The sequence below is a fragment of the Panicum hallii genome, chromosome 2 (genome assembly GCF_002211085.1).
Source record: "Panicum hallii strain FIL2 chromosome 2, PHallii_v3.1, whole genome shotgun sequence".
Classification (NCBI taxonomy): domain Eukaryota; kingdom Viridiplantae; phylum Streptophyta; class Magnoliopsida; order Poales; family Poaceae; genus Panicum; species Panicum hallii.
In genome coordinates, this window is record NC_038043.1 from 26401819 (window position 1) to 26414034 (window position 12216).

General features: G+C 44.2%; 2 long non-coding RNA genes across 3 annotated transcripts; one reads left to right on the forward strand and one right to left on the reverse strand.

Moving 5' to 3' along the window:
* The first annotated feature begins 806 nt into the window (after positions 1-806).
* On the forward strand, positions 807-7514 carry LOC112883510. 2 transcript variants are annotated; one of them, XR_003226858.1, is made up of 4 exons: positions 807-1281; positions 5615-5668; positions 6879-6949; positions 7132-7514. It is a non-coding gene; the product is annotated as an uncharacterized LOC112883510 (long non-coding RNA). The 2 variants fall into 2 exon arrangements; XR_003226857.1 differs by having other exon boundaries at positions 6879-7514.
* Positions 7515-10220: 2706 nt separating this feature from the next.
* On the reverse strand, positions 10221-11367 carry LOC112882972. The gene is made up of 2 exons (XR_003226738.1): positions 11027-11367; positions 10221-10491 (listed from the first exon to the last, which is right to left on the reverse strand). It is a non-coding gene; the product is annotated as an uncharacterized LOC112882972 (long non-coding RNA).
* Between the last annotated feature and the right edge of the window lie 849 nt (positions 11368-12216).

The following is a 12216-nucleotide window of genomic DNA, read 5'->3' on the forward strand; positions in this document are numbered from 1 at the left end:
GATTCAAGACAACTTGACGCGAGCGTTACGTGTACTGACATGTCGTGGCAGAGACGACATGGGGGCCTCCAATTCATCTCGTGCGTCCGCCCACGTGTACACAGCTGGTCCGTCGACCTCTGCAGCACCGCACGCAGCTCCAGCGGTACTACCGCTAGTTCAAGCTGTAAGTCCTTTATAATTGCCATTTTAATTTGTTGATGTATCGTACTATCATAATATTTGGATTCTATGTTGCAAAACGTTATCATTTAACCATCTTCATACGAGTTTTACATACAGTAATCTTCTTCGTAAAATTCAATTCAAATTTTATATGCACACAAAAGAGTATGGCGAATAAATATTGTATTTGAAAAAAGTCTGAATTTTAAATAGTTTGTAAAATATAAATTCCAAAAAAAATAACAAAAAAATAAACAGGGGCACCTCCCGCCCACCGGCCGGGTGGGGTGCCTCCCGCCCACTGGCTGGGTAGGATGCCTGCCTCAGGGACCTCTTCGCGTTTCTTATCCGCGAAGAGGCCCTCGGGAGGGGTCTGAAAATATTTTTGGAACCTCCCGCCCCCCAGCCCCACTCCTCCCGCCCGATCAACGGGCGGAAGGTACCCATTTTTCCAATTTTTCCCACCCTTTTACGAATGGCTTTCTTTTTAAGCCTTTTTTTTTTAAATTCCCCACCCGCGCGCCCTCACGGCCCACCCGCGCGCGCCCTCACGGCCCAACCCGCGCAAGGCCCGGACAGGCCACACGCGCACCAGCAACCCACACCCCCCCCCCCCACACCCCGCAATCCCGATCGGTTCACCCAAACCTAACCCATTGTCCCCTCCCCACACCCACACACGTGGCGGCGGCAGGATCCGCAGGCGCGGTGGCGGGACCCTAGGCGGCGCGGCGGCGGGAGTGGCGACAACGTGATGCTCAGGAGGCGCAGATGGCGGCGGGGTGATCCAGGCGGCGCGCCCTCATTCGCGCCCACTCCTTCGCCCTCTGGATCCCCAGGCGCCCCCAGCGGCTGGCCGACCCGGGAGCGCGGTGCGCCCTAGCGGTGCGAACCGGCTGGCGTGCGCACGCTTTGCGGCTCCGGGCTCTCCCAGCGGAGCGAGGGCGGCTGGCCCGACCGGGTGGGAGCGCGGCTCGGGCGCCCCCAGCGAGCGAGCGCTGCTTGCCCGACCGGGCGGGAGCACCCGAGATCCACAGCCGGGGATCCGCAGCACCGCTCCCCTACGCGCCTAGCCCTCCCTCCCCTACGGTTCCTCGACGAGCGCGCCGTGCTCCAGTCAGCATCACTCTTTGTTTTTTTAATAATCTCCTCGCAATCCCCCCATACGGAATTGGTGTCCATGTATGTGGCAGTGTTTTGATCGATATGTATGTTCTATGGTTGGTATGTTGGAAATGGAGACACACTGATCCCATTGAGTTAGTGTTTAAACAAGCAACGGCACTGAAAAATTTGAGGGTAGAACAGTGCGAGGCATGCTCAATAACCAAAATTGAACGCGCATTTTTTGTTGGCAATTACTGAATGTTGATGCTCCAAATTGAGTAGTTAGGCTCCTAGTTTTGTTAGGATTTGAGTTCAGTAATTTGTTAGGTTTAGTAGTCCAGTATTTTTTCGATTACTGAGCACAAATGATCTGAACCGAGTAGGTAGTCTAGTAGTTCTGTAAGTCTTTTTCAGTTCAGTAATTTGTTATTTTTAAAGCACAACTATTCTTTTTGTTGCTTAGTTTCAGGCTCGGTACTATGTTATTTTCAGTAGTTGTGTTAGCATCTAGCATCAGTAATTTTCCAGTCACTACTGAACATTTGATGCTCTGAGTTAGTATAGTAGTTGTGTTAGCCTCCAGTGTCAGTAATTCTTTTGTTAGGTTACCGACTCAGGAGTTAGTTTATTATTTATACGATCATTTAGTTTTAGTAGTTCAGTAGTTTATGTAGTGGCAGCTCAATTTTTGCCCTTCCTTTTCGGTTTCAGTAATTCCATCAGTAATTCAGTAATAGTTTAAGTAGTTCAGTATTTTTCAGCAGTTTCAGTATTTATTTTATTATTTTTTGCATTGTTAGACCTCGCCATCTTTTTGATCACGCAGTGTAGTCAATGCATTTTTTTTTACTTTTATGGAAAATTACTGATGCTGGAGCCCGCGATGAGAAAATATGGAGGGTTGTGTTAGGTTTGGCGAATCAGCGTAAAAATCAGCCACTCTAATGGAAATGAAACCCATAAGAAATTCGTTGGGGCGTAACACTCTTAGCGACGCGCTACATCGGAACCCGGGTGTGGTGTTAAATGGGCAAGGGCCGGGTCGTCATCCCCTCAGGGGCGCGTCGTATCGTGATCCGGGTATGATGATAAGTGAGCAAGGGTCGGGTCGTCGCAGCCTCTGTGGCGCGCTACATCTGCGCCCGGGTGTAGTGAAAAATGAGCAAGGGTCTTCGCATTTCTCTCGACGGGTGCGAAGGGTAAGGAAGCTAGCCGAGCCAACTAGGATTCGTCTAGGTAGTTGGAACGTAGGGTCTCTAACAGGTAAGTTAAGAGAACTAGTCGATGTAGCAATTAGGAGGCCTGTAAATATTCTATGCGTGCAGGAGACTAAATGGAAGGGCCAGAAGGCGAAGGAGGTGGAGGGTTCTGGCTTCAAACTTTGGTACACAGGGACAACTTCGGGTAGGAATGGTGTAGGCATCTTGATCGATAAGAGCCTTAAGGATGGAGTTGTAGATGTTAGGAGGCATGGCGACCGGATTATCCTAGTGCGGTTGGTCATTGGAGATTTGGTTCTGAATGTGATCAGTGCCTATGCACCTTAGGTAGGTCTTAATGAGAGCTCCAAGAGTCAGTTCTGGGAAGATCTTGATAGCATGGTTAGTACCGTGCCTATCAGTGAGAAGCTCTTTATAGGAGGAGATCTCAATGGCCATGTGGGTGCGACTAATGTAGGATATGAGCGAGTACACGGGGGTTTCGGGTATGGTAGTAGGAACGAGGGGGGGAGGATGTTTTGAATTTTGCGTTGGCCTACGACCTGCTGTTAGCGAATACCCTCTTTAGAAAGAGGGAGTCCCATCTAGTAACCTTCCATAGTGGACAATACTCGAGCCAAATCGATTTTATCCTTGCTAGGAGAAAGGATAAACGTGCCTGCTTAGATTGTAAGGTGATACTTGAGGAGTGTATTGTCCCCCAACACAAGCTTGTGGTGGCGGATTTTCGTTTTTGGGTACGTACCCACCGGGACAAACGTGCCAAGATTGCGAGAACGAAGTGGTGGAAGCTTAGAGAGGAAGAGGCACAAACGTTCAAGGAGAGGATGCTAGGCGAGGGGCCTTGGGAAGAAGGGGCAGATGTAGATGATATGTGGCTAAAGATGGCGACATGTGTTCGGAAGGTGGCCTCAGAAGTGTTTGGTGTGAGTAGGGGAGGCAAGCAGGAAGTGAAAGAGAGTTGGTGGTGGAATGACGAGGTGCAAAGGGCTATTAAGGAGAAGAAGGAGTGTTTCAAACGCCTTCACCTCGACAAGAGCGCAACCAACATCGAGGGCTATAGATTAGCGAAGAGGTCTGCAAAGCGAGCTGTAAGTGTAGCGAAAGGTCAGGCTTTTGATGACTTTCATCAACGGCTAGGTACGAAGGAAGGAGAGAAGGACATTTATAGGATAGCTAGGACCCGCGAGAGGAAGACAAGGGACATAAACCAAATCAAATGCATCAAGAATGGGACGGATCGACTTCTGGTGAAGGATGAGGAGATCAAGGACAGATGGCGAGAATACTTCGACAAGTTGTTTAATGGAGAAAATGAGGGTCCTACCTTCGAGTTGGACGACTCATTTGATGATACCAACAGACGCTTTGTGAGGAGGATTCAGGAGGCAGAGATCGGGGAGGCCTTGAAGAGGATGAAGGGAGGTAAAGCGATGAGCCCCGATGGCATCCCCATTGAGGTGTGGAGATGCCTGGGCGAGAGAGCGGTAGTATGGTTAACTAAGCTTTTTAACCTAATTTTCCGGTCAAATAAGATGCCGGAGGAATGGAGGAGAAGTATATTAGTACCGATGTTCAAGAACAAGGGAGATGTTCAAAGTTGTACTAACTGCCGGGGGATTAAGCTGATGAGCCATACGATGAAGCTTTGGGAGAGGGTTATCGAGCATCGCCTAAGAAGATTGACAAGGGTGACCCAAAACTAGTTTGGGTTCATGCCTGGGAGGTCGACCATGGAGGCGGTTTTCTTAGTACGACAGTTGATGGAGAGATATAGAGAGGAGAAGAAGGACTTACACATGGTGTTTATTGACCTAGAGAAGGCGTATGACAAAGTACCGAGAGACGTCATGTGGTGGGCCTTGGAAAAACACAAGGTCCCAACTAAGTATATTACCCTCATCAAGGATATGTATAAGGATGCGATGACTTGTGTTTGAACATGTGATGGCGATACCAGTGACTTTCCAATTAAAATAGGGCTACATCAGGGGTCAGCATTGAGCCCTTATCTATTTGCTTTGGTGATGGATGAGGTCACAAGGGACATACAGGGTGATATCCCTAGTGTATGCTCTTTGATGATGATGTGGTGCTAGTTGACGAGAGTAGGGCAGGGGTTAATATGAAGTTAGAGCTGTGGAGACACACGCTAGAGTCGAGGGGGTTCAGACTAAGTAGGACCAAGACCGAGTATATGATGTGCGACTTTAGCCCGACTAGGCATGAGGATGGGGACGTCAGCCTCGAAGGTCAAGTGGTGGCCAAGAAGGATACTTTCCGGTATCTAGGATCAATGCTTCAGAAAGATGGAGACATTGATGAAGATGTTAGACATAGAATTTCAGCCGGTTGGCTGAAGTGGCGGCAGGCTTCGGGTATCCTCTGTGACAAGAAGGTGCCACAGAGGCTAAAAGGTAAGTTCTATAGGACGGCGATTCACCCGGCGATGCTATACGGTGCTGAATGTTGGCCTACAAAAAGGCGATATGTCCAGCAACTGAGTGTAGCAGAGATGCGTATGCTGCGTTGGTTCTGCGGGCATACAAGAAGGGATAGAGTCCGGAACGAAGTGATTCGAGATAGGGTAGGGGTGGCACCTATCGAGGAGAAGGTGATTCAACATCGGTTGAGATGGTTTGGACATGTACAACGGAGGCCTCCCGAGGCGCCGGTGTGTAGTGGAGTTTTAAAGCGGGACGATAATGTAAAGAGAGGTAGAGGTAGACCTAGACTAACTTGAGACGAGACGGTTAAGAGAGACCTTAAGGAGTGGAATATTGCTAAGGAATTAGCTATGGATAGGAGCGCTTGGAGATTAGCAATTAACGTACCTGAACCGTGACCTTTGTTACTTTTTGTTTAACCCCTAACTCTTCCTTTGGCTTGTGACCTTTTTGTGTTTCTTATTCTTGTTTTCTGTGGGTTTCATCTCTAGCCTACCCCAACTTGCTTGGGACAAAAGGCTAAGTTGTTGTTGTTGTTATGGAGTTAGCCAAACAATTTATGCTAGTATAGTCAAGCAGTTCAGTAGTTTGTGCGTGCGCGTAGTTTCAGTAATTTTCTTATAGTGCTGTCAAAGGTATACATTGATGGAAGCTTTTTTTTTTTATCTATAACAGGGGTGTAAATGCCAAGGGTTAAAATCAAAGGCAATCTTCCTAAAAGCATCAAAGGTATATCACTGGGGGATAGCTTTTTTAATTAGTAATTTGTTAGTTTTTGTAGATAGTCCAGTATTTTTTTTGGGATTGCCTAGTGCTGACAATCTGAACCGAGTAGTTAGTCTAGTAGTTCTGTATGCATTTTTCAGTTAAGTAATTTTGTTATTGCAAGCATAATTATTCTTTTTGTTGCTTAGTTTAGTTTCAGTACTATGTTATTTTCAGTAGTTGTGTTAGCATCTAGTATCAGTAATTTCCGATCATTACTGGACATTTGATGCTTTGAGTTAGTATAGTAGTTCAGTAGTCATTACTGAACTACTGGATGAAACAGCGAAATACTAGACTACTGAACTACATGAGATTGAATAGAGCTTAGTAACAAAAACTACTGAAACTAAAAAGAGCTCGTGCAATTTTTTATATTCAGTAACTCAACATAGTTTGAATAGGCTAATTACTGAACTATCTAGAGCTAGATACTGATCTCAATGGCTAAGAACAAAACCAATTACTGAATGTTGATGCTCTAAATTGAGTAGCTAGGCCAGTAGTTTTGTTGGGATTTAGTATTAGTAACTTCTTAGGTTTAGTAGTCAGTCCAGTATTTTTTTTATTATTGAGCATTGACGATCTGAAGTGAGTAGATTTGGATTCAGAATTCAGCCAATCATTTCATTAGTTGATTATTCACATGTTCAGTATCACTACGCAAAAATACCGATTGTTGTCATGATTCTGGCTTTTTTGTAGTAGCATCCATATGCCATTTTCAGTAATAGATGAAAATGCAATTTGGCTGTTATTTTATCTCACCTGATACTCAATTTTGGCAATTCCTGCTCTAACAGCGGCCATTTACATGGAGCTTCATTTACTTTTGTTTTTCTTTTTCCTTCAGTAGTTTATCACAATAGTCAATCATTTTAGCATTTTGGTAGTCCATCTCATCATGTTCTGTATTGCTGATCCATCTCAACATGTTCGGCACCCCGGATCCATCGAGTTCAGTAGTACTCCATCTAATCGTGTTTAGTATTCTCCTGGCTCCATCGAGTTCAGTAGTACTTAATAATATGTATTTCTGTTCATTAATATTTTTCTTGCTTTTTGGTGTCCAATCAAGGTGCTTTACCTCAGTAGCCCTGCAATATGTATTTGTTCAGTAATACCTATCTATATTTGATTTTTTCAGTAATATACTTTCTTTTGTGTATGCCAGTAACATCAAGGTATATCTCAAGTAAACACCAATTCTTCCTGATATGGGGTCATCCTACCGCCCTGCTTGCGGTATATCTCAAGTAATCCCGTAATACTTACAAATATCAGTGGTCCCTCAATACCCCAGCGATACTTGCATATTTTTCAGTAATTCTCTGTAACCCAGTAGTAGTATGTAGCATTTAAGTTATCTGAGTAAAGCAGTAACCTAGTAATTCAGTATCCTGCCGGTCTCACTCTGTTTTTCTCAGTGACCTTTTTCAGAGTTCTCAATGACACCCCTTTCCGACTCATCGTCTCATGCATATGACAGTGATAGTACTGAACTTCACAAGGGAGAGGGTTCCAAGTGAAGAGAAAGATACTTCATGTGTTTTTTGAAGGCTTTTTTTTATTTTGGAAGCTGCATGAGATAGTTAATCGCAACTAATGTGTACATATGCATAATCACCGCCCAACTATATGTATATCATTGGATTCAGTAATCCAGTAATTATGTACATGTACTATTCAGTATTATGTACTTTTTTCCAGTAATTTCTCAGGTTTTTGGTGAATTGTTTTTCCAGTAACACACCATGTACATGCTCGGATTCAGTAATAGGGAGATCCAGTTATTCAGTATTTTCTTTTATATACATCCAGTATTTTTTTCCTCATATTTTTGGTGACTGGGACTTCTCACCTACATTATTTTTCATGGGATGGATTCAGTAATCCGAGATCCAGTTCAAAACTTTTCTGTACATTGGATGGATTCAGGATTCCATGCAGGCCAGTAATTATTGCAAATAGTTCATGTGTTTGGATTTAGTAACTAAGAGACTTAGTAATAAATATTCAGCAAATGCTTATATTCAGTAATCCAGTTATTCAGTATTATGTACATGAAGTAATATCTTCCGAATTCACCAACACCTTATTTTCATAAATCATTTTTTTCCAATCAACAATGGTGTACCTTCCAGATATTGAATATTTTTTCAGATCCAGTAATGCTTATAAATATTATTAGGATTACTTGTATTACGCATTTTCTTCCAGTAATTTTTTAGGTTTTTGGTGGTTCATTTCTTTCAATATCACACCATATACATGCTTGGATTCAGTAATAGGGAGATCCAGTACAACCAGTAATTTAGGAACATGTTATGACCAATGTAACAAGTAATCCAGTAATACAAGAGATCATCAGCAATGTACTTTTTTGTTTCTTCAAAAAACAAATAGCCATGGTACATCAGTAATTTTAGTATTCCAGTAATTCAAGAAATCGTCATGTGCGTTGCAGGGACGAGCTTGTGGTTATGCTGAAGCACAATACATGGAAAAAGGCACGCCGTCCATCCCCCTTTCTAGCACAAACCATTGCTTTTGCACCCATCATGCTTCGATGTGTTTGACGTCTTGTGGTCATCCCCAACCTTCGACTTATGCTTTCTATTGTTATTTCTTAACGTTCACGAAAATCCGCAAGCGTACGGATATACCGTCGTAGCATTTTACCCGGAGAGTATTCAGGGTATCGTATTTTCTCAAGGAACGAAGGTGTAACGGTCTTCTAGTTAGTTTACCTCAAAGAATAAGAGATATAATAGCCTAGGTAGTGTGGTTTTATCTAAGAGAAAGGATCAAGGAAAGATAAACTCTGCTACTACGCGTTTACTTCGAGCACCGGTCTGACTACCGAGGATCTCCGACTATTAGCTTAGCTCCGAACCTAAAGTAGGGGAATTCACTAACCACAAAAGATTTGTAGTGAACTATCACCACCTACCGTCTACCCCTCAACATCGTGGGCTCGCAGCAAATAAAGGTAATCTAGGGTCTAAACACCATGTTTATGCCGTCGATTACTACTCTAGCGTCGTACAGGGTTATTCCATCTTTATCAGGGGTCCTCTCCTAGAGCATCCGCTATAAGAACGGACGATAATCCCATAAACGAATAACAACAAGAGAATAACTTTACCAAGAACTTTACCACTATAGATAAACTCAAATACTTAAATGGTTCGTACCTGACGAGGTACAAGCAGAAGAGAGGCTGACAAATCCGGCACTCCTCCACACTTATCTTCTCCCACTCCCTATCCTAATCCTACAAGTAGGCCCAAGGTGGAGTTCCTCTACATCTCTTCTTCTTCTCTTGTATCTTGGTGTGTGTTTGTGTGTGGTCTCCTCTTCTCCTTTTATAGTCTTCCAAGGTCGGTTCCTGTAAGAATTATGTATGGAAACACTGTGAACCACCTTGGGGAAGTGTGGGGGTTATTTCCCGCCAAAACTGAGCGAGACAGGATGCCGTCTAGGTTCGGCCGACCCTTGGATGCCCCCTCTAGCATCACATTTTGTCCAAGACACTGCCAGGTGGATCCTCAAGTGGTACAAGGTGGTTGGCGGTAAGTTTAGACAGTTTCCTCATATTTGTGGGCCCTTGAATCCGTGTGCCAACCTCTTATTGGTCGGAGGTGTGTTTCTTAACCTCTTGGGTTGATTTGCTTTAGGACGTGGGCCCTCCAATTCTTGTGCTCGCATAGAATGCTTTGAAATGTACTTTTATTTGAGCATGGTTTTCCTCTGTATGTAGACACGGTCTCCTGTAAATAGTGATTCACCAAAACTCGTGGAATTAATTAGAGATAAACTCTTATATCTAATTTGGTGTTTGTTTTGTCACTGTTCTTTACGAGGGTTGACCGTCAAATTTGGTACTTAAACACTGTCAACACTTCCCCCTCGGACGAGCAATCGAATTCTCGTCTATTCTTCCTTATCCTATTCTTTTTGATAGGAAAGCCATCAAGCTTAGCGTACGCTCTGTAGAACTCATATGTAGCATCCAATGAATCAAAGTTGACCTCATGAACTACTGAAAAAAATACTAGACTACTGAACTACCGAAATACTGAGCTACTGAAATACTGAGAAATACAGATGATTGAGAGAACTTAATTAACTTAACAATACCGAACTATTTAAAAACTAATGAACTACTGGATCAAACAACAAAATACTAGACTACCGAACTACATGAGAATGAATAGAGCTCAGCAACAAAAACTAGTGAAACTAAAAAAATACTGAGCTCATCGAATTTTATATTCAGTAACTCAACATACTTTGAATAGGCTAATTACTGAACTATCTAGAGCCACATACTTCAAGTGGTAAATGATGTAGTAATTTAGGTGTTAGAAAACTGCATATTAGTAATTTTGCTCCATATTTTCCATCAGTAATCCAAAGTTGATCCAACCGATAGAAACTGTGGTACGTTGATTACTCACAAGTTTCAGTAGTAAATCTCATTTTGCACACAGGGTAGCGACAGATGAGCTCATCGTTATGAATAGTTTCAGTACTTTTTCATTTCCATGTTTTAGAAATTCCATCTCACAACATACTTTTCCCGGGATCCATCGTATAAGAAATTGAGTTCTTTAGAATTGATTCAGTTGCCCAAGCCCCCTATAACCTAGCTCTGTATCACTCAACCACAGGCCAAACTTGTTCTCCTGATATTCTTAGCACAAACCATTGCTTTCAGCCATCCCGTTTCGATTCCTTCTCCCTCTTACAGTCATCCCTTGATGTTTTACTCTGATTCTCGTCTGCAACCACAGTATTTCAGCAATCAACAACAAATCATTTAGTTCAGTAAATCACGTAGTACACTGGCACTAATTAAGCAACGCGCGAACATCACCAGTAATTCAGTAATCCATCCTTTCAGTAATTGTAAACCCATCCTTTTCAGTAGATCCCATAAGCTTCACTTGTCAATTAGGTTCAACAGTGCATTCCATATTTCCATCACCTTTTGGTTCAGTAATTCATAGCAGCTTTTTAGTAATCATGCTTTTGGTTTAATATAGCATCCCATCAGCTTCAGTAATCCAAATTTACTCTCATGGTCTGCTAAGCTAAAATTTTAGCAAATTTTTGCAGTTACTGGGATACATGGACTTATTTGTTCTGCTTCCATGCAAATCACTAGCAGGCAGTGGCAGTGGAGGCCCTCCTCTGTAACCCGGGGACACAATTTCAAATCACCAATTACCACGATAATCCGGTAGAGCAATTGAAATTCGGTGTTGGGAAGAGAAATTACTGAGGGAGAGTAATTTGGCAGAACATTGAACTCACTGGCGTCAAAAATTAGGTGCCGTGAAGCGCAATTACAGGATCCCAACGCGTTGCACCAAGCCACACGTGCCGCTTTGCTCGCCGCCGGAATCTCGCGGCCGCTGCGCGCTGCCGCTGGCCAACGCGCCCGCCCGCCAACGGATCCCGCCGCGCGCGGCCGCCGCCCGCGCGCCCGCCTCTGTCTTGTTCCGCCCGCGCACCCGCCGTTGGCCGATGGACGCAGCGCGCCCGCCGGCGCTGGATCCCGCGAGCACCGCAGAAGGTAGCCGCTCCCGCGCGCCGCGCTTGCTCGCGTGCTCCCGTTGCTGCCACGCCGCGCTGTCCCCCGCCGTCCCGTGCTGCAGACGGGGGGGGGGGGGGGGGGGGGGGGGTGACCAGGCTGGGCTGAAACAGGTGGACCGGGGTACAGTTGGTGGGCTGCTGGGCGGACGGGGCTGGGCTGGGTGGTGAGGGTGTGCTTGGTTGATTGGGTGTAGAATGCATTCTACACGTTATGGGTAGAATATCGAGCTTTTTTAAAAAAAAGATAAAAAAATAAAATTCGAAAAAGGGGAGTCGGATGGGAAAAATTCGAAAAATGGGTACCTCCCGCCCGTTGATCGAGCGGGAGGCGTGGAGCCGGGGACCTTCCGCCCAACCAGCGGGCGGGATGTTCCAAAAATATTTCGAGGCCCCTCCTGAGGGCCTCTTCGCGAATAAAAAAATTTTCTTATTCGCGAAGTGGTCCCTGAGGCAGGCATCCCGCCCGGCCAGTGGGCAGGAGGCATCCCTTTATTATTTTTGTTATATTTTGTTAGTTGGAATTGTTATGTTTTGTTGGAATTTATGGTTTACAAACTATTTGAAATTCAGAATTTTTTCAAATAGAATATTTATTCGCCATACTCTTTTGTATACATATAAAATTTTAATTCAATTTTACGAAGAAGATTACTGTATGTAAAACTCATATGAAGATGGTTAAACCATAACGTTTTGCAACGTAGAATCAAAATATTACGATAGTACGATACGTCAACCAATTAAAAAGAAAATAGTATCATACAAAAATAGTTTAAATATAAAAAATCCACCGAATCAGGAGTATCTACCCCGCCTGTCCCGGACCTCGCGCTCTCTTTGTCCTCCCCCCTAGTCCTAGCCCGTCGGCGTATGTGGTCCTTCGAGTACGTAAATGCATCTGGAGCACG